General features: G+C 40.6%; 1 protein-coding gene across 3 annotated transcripts in view; it reads right to left on the reverse strand.

Annotated features, from left to right (window-relative positions):
• The window catches only part of lpp (LIM domain containing preferred translocation partner in lipoma), a 189849-nt gene that overhangs the window by 78422 nt on the left and 98194 nt on the right, over nucleotides 1-13233 (reverse strand). The window lies entirely within an intron of this gene.

Below are 13233 nucleotides of genomic sequence, written 5' to 3' on the forward strand. Positions count from 1 at the left end.
TATAACCACACTACAGACGGACAAGCGTCTGTTTTTATGCGTTGTCGTTAGCAACAACGACGGTAAAACCCTCGCGTGTCCGCTTATTTATTTTCCACATAAACCTTTCACAATAAAGCTCAAGATCCTGTTGAGACTTTTCAAAATAAACTGAATCATGTGAAAGAGCAGATTATTTACGGATGAGAAGTAAAAAAGAGCCGCCAGGTGCTAAAAAATAAACCTTAGACTCAAACGTTAGAACAGGCTTTTCCCCGCAACACGCCGTGTAATAAATACTCAAAAATAAAACGGCGGCCGTTACAACTTATGTCTAAAAATGTATTGTTTCATGCATCGGTTAAAACACTCGACTCCAGCTACATGATGCCCAGCTTGAAACACTTCACGCAAGTCGAGCTGCCCGAGATTCACAGAATTTACAGAAAATGTAAAATTTTTGTGATTTATATCGTTATCGGGACGATAGATGTCTTATATCGGGATATGAGATTTTGGTCATATCGCACAGCCCTAGACTGAGGGTTAACTATGTTTTTATAAAGGCATACAGCAAATATATGGGGTGTGAACTGACCTAGCAATCTAGATGATTTATCATTTTATCTTTAGTCAATAATTAAAAGAAACAAACAGGAAAAAATACATTATTATCATCTGGTGATGCATTTTTATGTGCAAAAGTGTTTACAACAGTAATCCTAATAAACAAATTCAACTTGCAGTTTATGGAGATTCTCAAACGACAGCATTCCTACTGTGTTGTATGAAATTTGGATTAATATAATACAGCCACACTTCTATTTTTAAGGTTAAGGAACGGTTTTCTTTTCTATTTTCCCATTTACAGTAACTAATATCAGTCTGTGGAGCTCCTGTACAAACACTTTTGAAATGCACACAGACATACAGGCAGCTGTAAGATGTACAGGACATGGAGAATCTATGCTCTTACCACCAAGACAACCTAGAGATGTTGTAGTTGAACATTAAGTCCATGTTTCAAAATTCATGGTTATGTAATCCCCTAAAAAACTAGGTTTCAGGGGGAAAAGTATGTAATATTTCTAGGATGATGTAACAACATCATACAAAGTAGGGCGTATTACTCACTGATGCAACTGAAAAATCATTTTCGGGAATACTGTGTGAAAAGTTACCGATTGTGGCACTTCTGCAGGCTATCTTTACAAAAGAGGGAAATGTGTGTTTTGTAGCTCTCGCACAGCAGAAACTAATTGTTTCATTCACCTCCTGCAGAACTACAGGCCAGCCTCTCACCACACATCTCTGACTCATCTCTGTAATGAGCTCTTTGTGCACTTGTGACCTCTCCCGCTTCGGGAGAAATATTCGGCTGTTGAAAACGTCCATCGCTTACAGTGTGTCGATGTCATCAATCCCAGAGATGGCTGTCTTAGAAGCTGCGTGCGCTCGCTTGTGTACTGTAAGCTTGCACGTGTTATGGGGTATACAGATAATGCGCGATGACAGCAGTTGACGGTAAGCCTTTTAGCATTGGTATTCGATGATGTAAAGAGGCAGGTTACACACACTGTCACAGCTTCCTGGCTCTAAGTAAATTTGTCATTGGTTCACCCTGTTAATAAAAGACAAAGGGGTGATACTACACAGTTTATTTGACTAACGAACATTGACGGAACACACAGAGCGCCTGAAGGCGTGCGCCTCTCCCCACAGTTGGCTGCCCCTGTCAAAATTCAGAACCTGCTGCCAGATTGACCTTAAGGTCAATGGGTGCCACCGGCACTGTGGCGACATCATTGTTCCATACTGCAGCAAAGCAATCAAAGAGAATTGCAGTGTATAAAACAAACAGAGGAAAATCTTAGACACCAAGAAACCCTATAATTACAGCACTGGAGCATCGTCTCGATACAGTCCGATCAGCTCGGGGAGTTGAGCTGAAGAACAATCGCACACTGTGTCGGAGCCCCGAAGAGCAAAATATCCATTGCAAAAAATAGTTGCCTACAGCCTTGACCTTTAATAAGGAATAAGAGGCTGGCTAGCATACATACCAGTGTCATGACCAGTGACAGCGGCACAAGCTGGAAACAACTGAGGCTAATATTACTGAGCTGTCACCTCTGAGCAGAAAAACATTTTGTCCTCACAGCTTGAACTGCTTATGTGTAAAACGCACATTTGTTTGGCTACAATTTGTCCTTAAAGGCATAACAGCAGCCAGCTACTCGCGTTCACTCTGACTGACCTTTTTGCTACTATAGTGTCACTACATGCACTCTATTGTAAGTGTTCCTCAATGAAAATTTAGAGCCAAGTTTGCCACTGTGGTCACAGTTAAAAGACGTAAAGGGCAGAAGAGTCACAAACACCCCCAATGACAGAATTAATGTTTCGGATCTTGTGTTTCTTACAATATTCTGACACATTTATTAATATAGCATTGATTTGTTATTGTTCTGGCACCTCAAAAGCAACTAAATGTGGAAAGGATGAACAGCACACCTGAGGGGATTATACAAATTCCCATAAGATGCCTCCAGAGTTTGAGCCTAACAAGAGGAGCTGAGGAAAGGTCATAAACCCTATCACACTCTCAAGGAGCCGAGGTACCACCGCAGAGGTCTATAGTCGATATTTTCTGAGATCGCTCAGCAGACGCCACGATCAGTGGGAGATTTGGGAGCAAGCAGCGCGAGCCTATCATTCTGCCATGTTGTGACAGTGAGTGCCAGACGCAATGCTCTGCCTGTTGAGAGATGGGAGCGTCACAGTATGGCTTGACTGGCACAGTGTGAAGTAAGGCCTCCTTAGGGCACTCATGTGGTAAGATCCATCTCAGCAGCATTTCAAGCGCTCGACTTTAGCTGAACTGTCAGCTCACTTCAATAATGCTCATCTGTTTTGTATGGACATGACAACTTATTATAGAGACATCAGGATATCTGACAATGAGAAAAAAAAACGCAAGCAGAACAATGCAGCGCTGTGGCTTTTTCGGATGAGTGACGGTGCCTTTCTATTTGGGATTTCACACAGTGTTAGCCAAAGAGATGAAACATACTGTACCTGCCAGCTTTTTAAATAAAAACGCTTTTTCTGTGTGGGGCAGTTGGAGAAATAGGGCACACATAAAAGCACATAATACTGCATAAAATTACAGCAAATGTAAAATTGGCTTGAGCTTGTCTTTTATTGTGGACCTACTGTATTTGTTTTTGCTTATTTTCTGTATTAAATATACATATATAAACAGCTTCAATGGGACAGGTAGAACAGTTTTACACAAATGCAATCAGGTGAAAGATAGTGAAGATAGTCGCACGTATGACTACTTTATTAGCATTTTAAAACCCTGACTTGTTCTTAAACCATCTCCTTGGGAGCCTATCCCAAGGAAGAAATTGGTAGTGACAGTTCAGATAATGTTTTGACCTTAAGTTACTTTTATTCATTAATCCACGTTCATACTTTACATGACTGATAATTTAGATGGTTGTGAGTGCCCTCCAGGCTGCTAGCTTAACATACCCGGACAGACAAACTATGCAATTATGCACTATGCAGCTGAAAACTGTAAAAACTGGAAACTGGCTTCCAAACATTATATACTGTATATTCTAGTGAAGGAGTAATCTAAAAGGTGCCTCTTCAGAACAAGCCATTGCTTGCAGCTATACAGTACAATAAAGTGTTTAACCAAAGACCCAGCAACTACTTCTAGCATATATACCTATACAAAGTAGTGTATAGGTATATATACCTATGACTTCATTATGATTAAGCCCCAACATTTGCTTTGATTTTTTATTGTCTTATTTTATGTTCTCATATAAGCTGGTGCGTGAAAACAGATAGCAGTAGTGGTAGGATAATAAAGTACATTAAAAAAACATTATGGTTGCATATATTGTCTATAAATAAATAAAAAATCCTGATGTTTAGGACCAGTGGGGTGTGAGCCTAAACCCATTGAACCACTGGGATAATAAAACACTGGTGGAAACCTTTTAAACCCACAAAACTGTGTGCTCCACTTTCTGGGGACGATACTCAACATGTAGATCAAACAAACTTCTGTCGAGAGAAGTGAAGAGCGCTAACAGCATAAGTCAGAGAGCCCTCAACTTATCGGGTGACAGAAAACAAGTCCAGGGTCCAGTCATTTCTCTTTTCTGAAAGGCACCACCATGATCAGCAGTCATCGTTCCAGACAGCACCAACATTTGCACGCTAAAGTTCCCTGCATGCGTGGAAACAAAGAAACCGCTTCGCTGACTGGTTTTTAATTGAGGTGGAACCATGAGTGTAAGTGAGTCGCACAACCTTGCTCCCAGAAGCTGTGGCACTGCCAGAGGGCAGCCTAGTAACAGCTGAGCATCTCCCCCTCTTTGAATCCATCTGGAAAGATGCTACCTCAGTTAAAGCACCGCACACCAAGACACCATCAAACGCCTCCTGATGCAGCATGGCAGAACTGGGGAAGTTTACTATGGGGGCAAGTGTATGTCATTTAGTGAGCCCGGGCTTTCAATATTTTATTCATCGCGTTGCACATTATTGTTTCACAGCGAGTGGAGCCATCAGACGGGGAGAGCTTTTTAATTTCAACTTAAATCTTATCATAACAGACTGAATCAGATCAGAACGAGATGCTGCTGCTGCTTTAATGGAGAAAGCACATTAGAATTTAATTGGGACAAAAATGTCACTGCTTATTTTGGGGGGGAGGGGACTGGTTACTTAATTGGTTATACAGTGGCTAACGAGTAAAGTACATTAGTGCTGTGTACACATTTCTCCTCAAAAAGAAAAAACATGTTTGCAGACTATTTGTTTGAACTTCTTTCATATTAAAATAGGACTCAAATGAAATGTCTTTGAGCTTCAGATATGACATTTCCTATTCCGAAAGTCAACACATTTTACATTTTACAGCATGTAACAGGGATTAGAAACAACTACAGTAATTACTGCCTGCTGTTGGCGGACTAGGTGACACTTTTTGCTTCTGTATTTTCCCTTGTGTCTGTGCATAGTAGCAGAATATGCTCTCTATAGTCAGCCAACAGCAGGGCACCAAATCTATCAATCTCTGCCTGTGAATGCAATCAGTGTGAGCAGATACACCAAATAAATCAGATTTGACAGAGTGCAGATATGTGGATTTTAAAATATCCTTAAGACGAGAAAGTTATACATTTATTCTTATATCCATCCACCATATTTAGCTTTGATGTCAAGGCACCCATGAGAGTCGAAATATTCTGCTTTCTTCTGACAGTTTACAAAATAAACTGGATGTTGAAGAATCTCAGTAGGAGGGCTGCTGATTCATCTGATTACTAGAAATGCACCACAGGTCAGTGTGAATTAGAGGTTACAGGAGAAGCTTCTGCAGCCTCCACCAAAGCAGTGGTGCTGCTCTGGTGCTTGATAAGCACACTGTTTTGACACTCATCTGGGCCTCCTTGTTAACTCCCCCACAACAGATCTGATGTGCTTAGACAGGCCTACGCTGCATATTAGCAGGGCTGGTTGGGCTCAGATTTCAGTGCATTTCACTTGCAGGACTTAGCATGAACACACTCTCCTGTGTTTCCTCCGATCACCGTGCCAAATAAAAACAGTTATTAAAGATTCAAACAAGGTTTCGAACAAGCAGTAAGGCAGTGATGGAGCGCAAAAAGGTGGCCCGGTGGTGGCTGCTTGCTGTATTCAAAAAGCAGCAATTTCATTCTTTAATTCTAAATAGTGTGTTGGTGATCATTTTTTAAATTAATGCTGCACAAATAAGGTTTACCATAAAGATCTGCACCCCCAGCAGCTCCACCTGGGCTAACACCGTAGGTCATGGCTATTCAACTAAAAAGTTAGTTGGGCCAGATTTTCAAACCGGGGAATTTAACTGGGCCAGATATTTTTTTTGCAGCCAGTAAGCAGCAGATCATAATCAATTTCAAACTGTATTGAAAAACAAGTAATTTTTTATTCTTTTTCCCCCTGTAAATCTGGTGACCTCTCACAAATTCACACCAAAAGGTCCATTTAAAAAAAGGGAGCTATAACCAAACTTTTTTTTTTTGCACATTTCAAACAATAACAAAAAAACATTTCGATAATTCCCTTTCAAATTAAAATAAATATTTTGCTGACCACTCACTTTTCCTCCCATGGATGGACCCCATCCGTCACTAGTATATCCGTCACGCTTCATATCAGACCATTTTCCTCAAAAAACCCTGAAATCTTCTCAAACATTATTTCGCCAGCTGTGTGTCCCTCTAACGGTAGTAAACCGAGCAATTTGCCATCCAAGAAATGGACATATATGCACAACTGTGCATTATCAGTTCTGTCTGTGAACCCACCTTCTGCCATCCTGACATTACATCAGTTTTCTTCAGGTCATGTAACAGCATTTCAAGCCAGAACTTCAACTCTATGAATATTTGAACTGTCTGACAGGGGTACGTTTTTAATAGCAGATATCACACTGACTTTAATTTTTTCGTCACTTATCACCGCATCCACCACGGCCAGCATGCAGTATTTCACCGTTTCAGAATCTGTGAAAGGCTTGCTCTTCTTCGCCAAGATCCAGCAAACAAGAAGGGAAGCTGCTGCAGCTCTCTTGGGCTGTACAGGACCCTCATGGTAGTACAAATCCAGTTGTAAGATTATTAAACTCGCAATTAAACTGTACTTTTGCAGCCCTCTCCTGAGATTGCTCTGGAAGGTTTGTGCAGGAAGTCAGGTGTTTGTCATTGTGGTGCCTTCGTAAGTACCGCAACACACTCACTGCAAATTAAACACATAGGTTTGTCATTTGGATTTGGCGTTAAAATGAATACGTATTTGTCAGTCCAGGCAGGGTTAAACCGAAGGTTTTAATTGTCAATTTTACGCTTTTGGACTGAGAAAGACATGCAGTTGTTGCATCATACATTACGATGATAGTTTGATATGTTTACATCACGGTACATTGTGGGTTAAATATTGCTAGGCTACTAGGAGTGTTGCATTCACAGTCTACACTACGCTGTAGGAATCTTTAATTTTTTTTAATTAATTAATTTTTTGTGTTTTCTCTGTGTTTCTGCCAGGACCACATGCGGCAACTCGCAGGTTGCTTCTGGGCCGCATGTGGCCCGCGGGCTGCCATTTGAATGGGCTTGCCCTAGGTTTTCATACTCATCCTGTCTCTAACTTCCAGCAAGAGCTCGGTATGGTGCAATACCCAAGCGCAATTCATTATAAGGGGCCTAGTTGATAGTTACTTTGTGCTAACAAAGCGGGTAACTGAAGCAGTTAACACTGGCAAATTTGGGGGAAGATCAGTGGTTCCAGTAAGCTAATAATAATAATAATGGATTGGATTTATATAGCGCTTTTCAAGGCACCCAAAGCGCTTTACAATGCCACTATTCATTCACTCTCGCATTCATACACTGGTGGAGGCAGCTACAGTTGTAGCCACAGCTGCCCTGGGGCAGACTGACAGAAGCGAGGCTGCCATATTGCACCATCGGCCCCTCTGGCCAACACCAGTGGGCGGGAGGGTAAAGTGTCTTGCCCAAGGACACAACAACCAGGACAGAGAGCCCAGGGATCGAACCGGCGACCTTCCGGTTACAGATAGCTTCCCAACCCCCTGAGCCACGGTCGCCCCGCTACACTATATGGACAAAAGTACTGGGCCACCAACACATTAGACCTACAGGAGCTGCTCAGACATGGAAACCTATGCTGTGAAGCTCCTGGCTCACAGTTTTTGTGCTGATGTTGATGCCAGAGGAGGTTTGGAGCTCCTCAGTTATTGAGTCAGCAGAGCACACGCTACATCTATGACTCAGCACACGGCAACCTCGCGCTGTAACTTCATGAGCAGTTGTGGTTCCTAAGCGCTTCCGCTGTGCACTTTGTAGAATATCTAGGTGGAAATGAATTTAACAAACTGACTTTAGAATGCTGCATCTTTATATACTTTTAGTGGTTTCAAACAGTGGAGGTCAGACGACAACACGACTCTTGGGCCTTAAAGTTTAACATCTTTTATTCTTTGTTACGTATTTTGTTTTTAGATATATATTTTGGCAGTTTTAGATGTCCCTGAACATTTCACTTAGAACAGTAATTCTTAAAATGTGGGCTGTGGTCCCTCAGTGGACCATGAAGCTATTGCAGTTCAGCAATGAGGTGTTTCGAGGAGAGAAAAAAGAAAAACAAAATTTTTAATTTTCGTGTTTCTGATTTAAGCTAAAATATTTAACTTTAAAAAGAAAAAAACAGCAGGAAACAAGAAAAAAAACAAAACAGCAGCTATCTGAAAGTAAATGTCGAGCCCACCACTTACAATTGGAAATGTCAAAAATGGCTTGAAGTGTGTATATGCAAAAAAAAATTCATTTGAACAGCATAGCCTCTTTTAGCTTAATGTACAGCCTGACAGTCATGCCCACAGAGGACAGTGTGTCTGTATTATGAGTATATTACATGGAAGGCTCCAATCTTATGAGTAAAGATAAATTAAATTCATTTACAAGGATGCTTTGCTGCTATAGATTTTATGTCAGTGATTGTAACCTTGTTAGAGAGCTCTGGAAGGCAAAAAACCTGTTGTATAATAAAATATGACATCTGTTTGGTTCTACAAAGCAGCACGCTGGTGTTACAAGAGCGACTGCATGATGTCTGACTGCAGTACATACCGGTACCTATTTTTGGACAGAAGACACTTTGTCCTGTCACCGCAAGAATAGCAAAGGTGTAAACTGATCAGATTTAAACAGTAAAAATATTCATTTTATCACTTTGTTGGCTGCAGTTTACATTTTTCAGAAGTGAAGAAGAAAAATAGAAATTATTTCTAATAAACAAAATGACATTTAAAGCAACAAATCAGTGAAAGAAGATTAAAGAAATTCTCTTTTAATAACATTAAGATGCTTTTGATTTCACCAGGAATAACAGAAACCACTAACTCGATAAAGGCCGAAACATTATTATCAGCGTTTCCTTAATTTCTGCTGTCACAGGATAAAGCAAGCAAACTGCAGCACAAACTTAGTTAACTGTGTCAAATAACAAATGGCATCTAAGGTGGAACTGGAGAGAGAACAAATGGGAATTATATAATGATCACATTTCATTACCCACTGTTATGCCACAGAGAATACCAACTAAAGCAAACAAAATTGTTTTGATGTCTGTGAAGCATCAGTGCCGGCTGAATGTTCGCAGGAATGCTACTTAGATTTTTATGAATGAGCAGCAACGTCCATTTCAATTTCATCTGGGAGGCGAGCACACATAAGGTCCCCTCTCTGATTCCAAATTTTCCGTCGGGAGGGAAGAGTCCTCTCCTAGAAGCTTGAAGGCAGAGCGCCGGGTGGTCTATTGATTTTGGAGTGCTGGCTGTGTGATTGCCTGTGCACAGAAAGCTTAAATCAAGAGCACTCGTTGCTCTTTTGCTTATACAAGTGGAAGATTACTGTGCAGCAGTTGTACCGATGCTGGAGTACGAAACCTGGCCCATTAAACACACACACACGCACACACATACACCAGTGTTATGTTGTACATAATGCATTGAAAGAGCCTGAGCATGGACTGACAGGAGCAGCTGGGTAGGGGAAAAGGTCAACCTGAGTTAATCAGCTAGAATCAGCATCAGCTGAGTAGAAAGTAACTGTCTGTGTGTGTGTGTGTGTGGGTGCACATGTGCGTGCATTGCAGAGTGCTGGTATCTCTGGAAAATAAACAATCAAATAGAAAGCCAAATCTTTTACACGGCAACCGCAAAAGGGCATCATGGTAGCAAAGAGATGTTGGAAAACGTCCGACGTGAAACGTTTCATTATTAATACATGTCACAGAACGTATGCGCACTCTGCTGAGACACAGGTTGTGTGGCTTCCCACCCATAACCCCGAAATCTCGCAGCAGATTATGATCAAAATAAACGCGCAGATCACATCTGACCCTCACAGGTAGAACCAACACGACAGACACATATTAGTTAGTACGACATTGGGAAGCTGGCCTCTAACAGAGCTGTAGAGGCGCACATCAATTTTTCAAGTCATGTTGACAAAAGCTTTCAGACCCCTGTTAATACACACTGCACGGTTTTTCTCTTCAGGAAAGGTATGCACTTATCATATATTTTATTTAGGAAAAAAAAGGCCAGCAGCTAGAAGCTTCACATCCCAGAGATGTGCTTCCTTTTATTACACGTGTACGTGTGGGCACCCGTGCATTGTAAGTATGAATAGAAATCCTTATGTGTTTATAAGAAAGACAAAGAGAATAAAGGGGAAACAGATGCTTTGTGTTCTCCACACTGTTAAAATTCATGACCTTGTAACACTGACAGCTAACAGCACGTAGACTATAAACAGTATATTGTAGGGCTGCAGTCTGAAGGTCAGCTCTTGTATACTGTACAGCTTTACACAGAAGAATAGAGAAAATAGTTATACTGTTAACTCCACTGTTAAAATGTCTGCTTTCACATTTCAGGAAATCTGAGTATTTTACAGCAAGTTGCCAACTTTCATATACCAGGGAATGGCTTTCACCAGTCATTTCGGTGAAACAGATCTCTGATCAGCCCAAAGGCAGAGGTGTGTTTAATGTGGAAAGACTCATTTTGTGACTTTATTTTAATGCCACAATATTAGCCCAAATAATTATTTATAAATTAAAAGCTCCAATTGGCAGATTTATGTAAAAACAGCAACTTCAGCAGCTACCTTTGTGATGCTTACAGGTTAGCAATGGCACACAAGTATAGAAAAAGACTGTGGATCTTCACACTTTGTTCTTTTGGGGGTGGCAACAATGAGATGAGAAGGCTGATGTCACTCATGCCTGTTCCTTACATATTCACAAGCTCTGTTGGTGGAAGGGCTCTAGTTACATATTATAGGTAGTCATTGTTTTTAATAAAAACCACTGATAAGCCCTATAAACTCTGTATAGACAGGCACTTTTTTTAACTGATTATTTTCATATACATATATATGTTTTGTTTTTTTCCAAGCAATTGCAGATAATCCATCTGATTGCCTCAGCGGAGATTAGGGTGCCATCACGTAGTTCAACCCCTGCCTTGGTACACCTTTAAGTCTATCAGAGAGAGATCATCATTCCTGACCTAAAACATGAGAGTCTGGGAGAAAACCCAAGAACCCGGAGAGAACCCAAACAGGTAAAGTCCACAAAGAAAGGCTTCAGCTAGCCGGTGGATTTGAACCCAGAACACGCTAACCGCTGTAAGAAACGCAAGCTGGAACAGTAACATTTGAGCTGACTTGCAGACTGGCAGAAATGCAAATGAAGTTCTTTAAAATAAAAAGCAGAGTCACTTATGCAACAACAGAAAACAACTACAAGCATCGATGGTCTTTAATAATTCATAGAAAAACTACCTGCCAACTGGCACGAGCCATGCACACTAAATGGAAAGATATGGAGGGGGCAATAAGTGCAGAATTTCTGCCACAGAAGTTGTCAGCCTCAGCACTGTGACTTCAACCAATAAGAGGATGGGATGGGGCAGTGACACTATCAATCCACATCAACTGTTTAACCCTAAAACCAGCAAGAGAGAACCATCAGTCACATACAGCAAAGAATGACAATCAATGTTGAAAAGTTAAAATAGTACTCAATACTTCTTTTTCAAGATGTTTTTATAGCTTTAGAAGAGTTAACAGCAAAAACGGGCTATCAAGATTTCACGGTCAGGACCAGCAGGGAGTTTAGTCTTAGGCGGGAACTCAGATGGGCTGCCAGCCCACTGAAAGAAACCAAAATGTCAAACTACTCCTTTAAAAAAGTTTACCAGAATTAACCAAAAAAATTCCATCAATCCATCTTCTTCCAAATATCTAATTCAAGGTCACGGAGAGCTGGAGCTAAAAAAAAAAAAAAAAAAAAGAAATATCAGCTGTCGGGCTGCGAGTTAGGGCGAGAAGCGGGGTACACGCTGGACAGGTTGCTTTACACTTTACACAGGTTGCTTTACACATATGCATGCACGCGCATCAAACTGTGTCATAGAATCATCAGAAATAAGATGATGGAGTTTTAATGTACAACAACAAATCGACTCAACATGTTTAAAACGTGCCAAAAAGAAAATCAGCTCGAAAGAAAAATAGTGATTTCTCCACAAAATGCCATGTTTTCATTCATTTTTCATCACTTTTTACCTTTAAACAAGGTTCTGTTATTTATGCCGTCCTCTTCTGCAATGTGTTAACTTGTGGAGCTCCAGCAGTTATTTATCTTAACAGCAAATTTTGCTTTTTGCATAACTAAATGAAAAAAGTCATTAGAATTTAATTTTGCAGAATGGTTCAAACCGGTGCCACCTCTGGAAGAAAACTGAAATATAGCATACAATATTATCAAACATGATTCTTGTCCAGTACTACAAAGACGAGTTCTCGGAAACCTGACAGAGACAAGACAGAGACCTGCAGACGTCCTGATCTGCTCAGACTCTGAATCGTCTTTTTACCTTGTTTGTACTAAAAAAAAAAAACATACGCTGAGATGTCAATTTGATTTGTCAAAAAGAGCATTTCACCATATTTTATGAGCACATAATTTCATGTTATTACAGTTTCCCCACATCAGCTCCCACGAACACACTCGCTCACCACAACAGTAAGCATACTAGAAATCATCAAGTCAGATTTTAGTTACTGCCGTTAAAGCGTATCATTTCAGAACCGCAGCGTTTACTTCCTTTCTCTCCGTCTCCGCTTTGTTTCCCCTGTGTGGTGCAATAATTTTAACTCTGTGAGCAGTACACCCTTCCCTCTCCCTCTAACCAGAGAGCCAGGAGTCACCTAACCAAAGGACGTCAACACTTGCAATCTTCAGTCTTCGTTTGGCTTTTTCACATTGCACACGTCCCCCAAAATACCATGTTTCTCAGACTACTTGTAAACCTAACTTTGCCTCGTGTGAGTTTCCAAAACCGAAGCGTTTTACATTTTAAAGTCGCTGAAGAATTGTTTCCTGAACTCACACAAAGGTCAGTGGACCCCACGAATACCCACATCAATAATTCACAGTCTTAAATTATTGACTTACATATAAATACTTGAATAAATGTACAAGGAAACAAAGCAGACATGGTAACTATTCTATAAATAATCCACAGAAAAAGCAACACCTTTAAGATTTGTTTTAACTCCGCTTTAGCCACATATCCACAGAGTATGA

The sequence above is a fragment of the Aulonocara sp. 'chitande type north' Nkhata Bay genome, linkage group LG23 (assembly GCF_057382095.1).
Source record: "Aulonocara sp. 'chitande type north' Nkhata Bay isolate Kocher_YH1m ecotype deep benthic linkage group LG23, A_spYH_male_GT1.1, whole genome shotgun sequence".
NCBI lineage: Eukaryota > Metazoa > Chordata > Actinopteri > Cichliformes > Cichlidae > Aulonocara > Aulonocara sp. 'chitande type north' Nkhata Bay.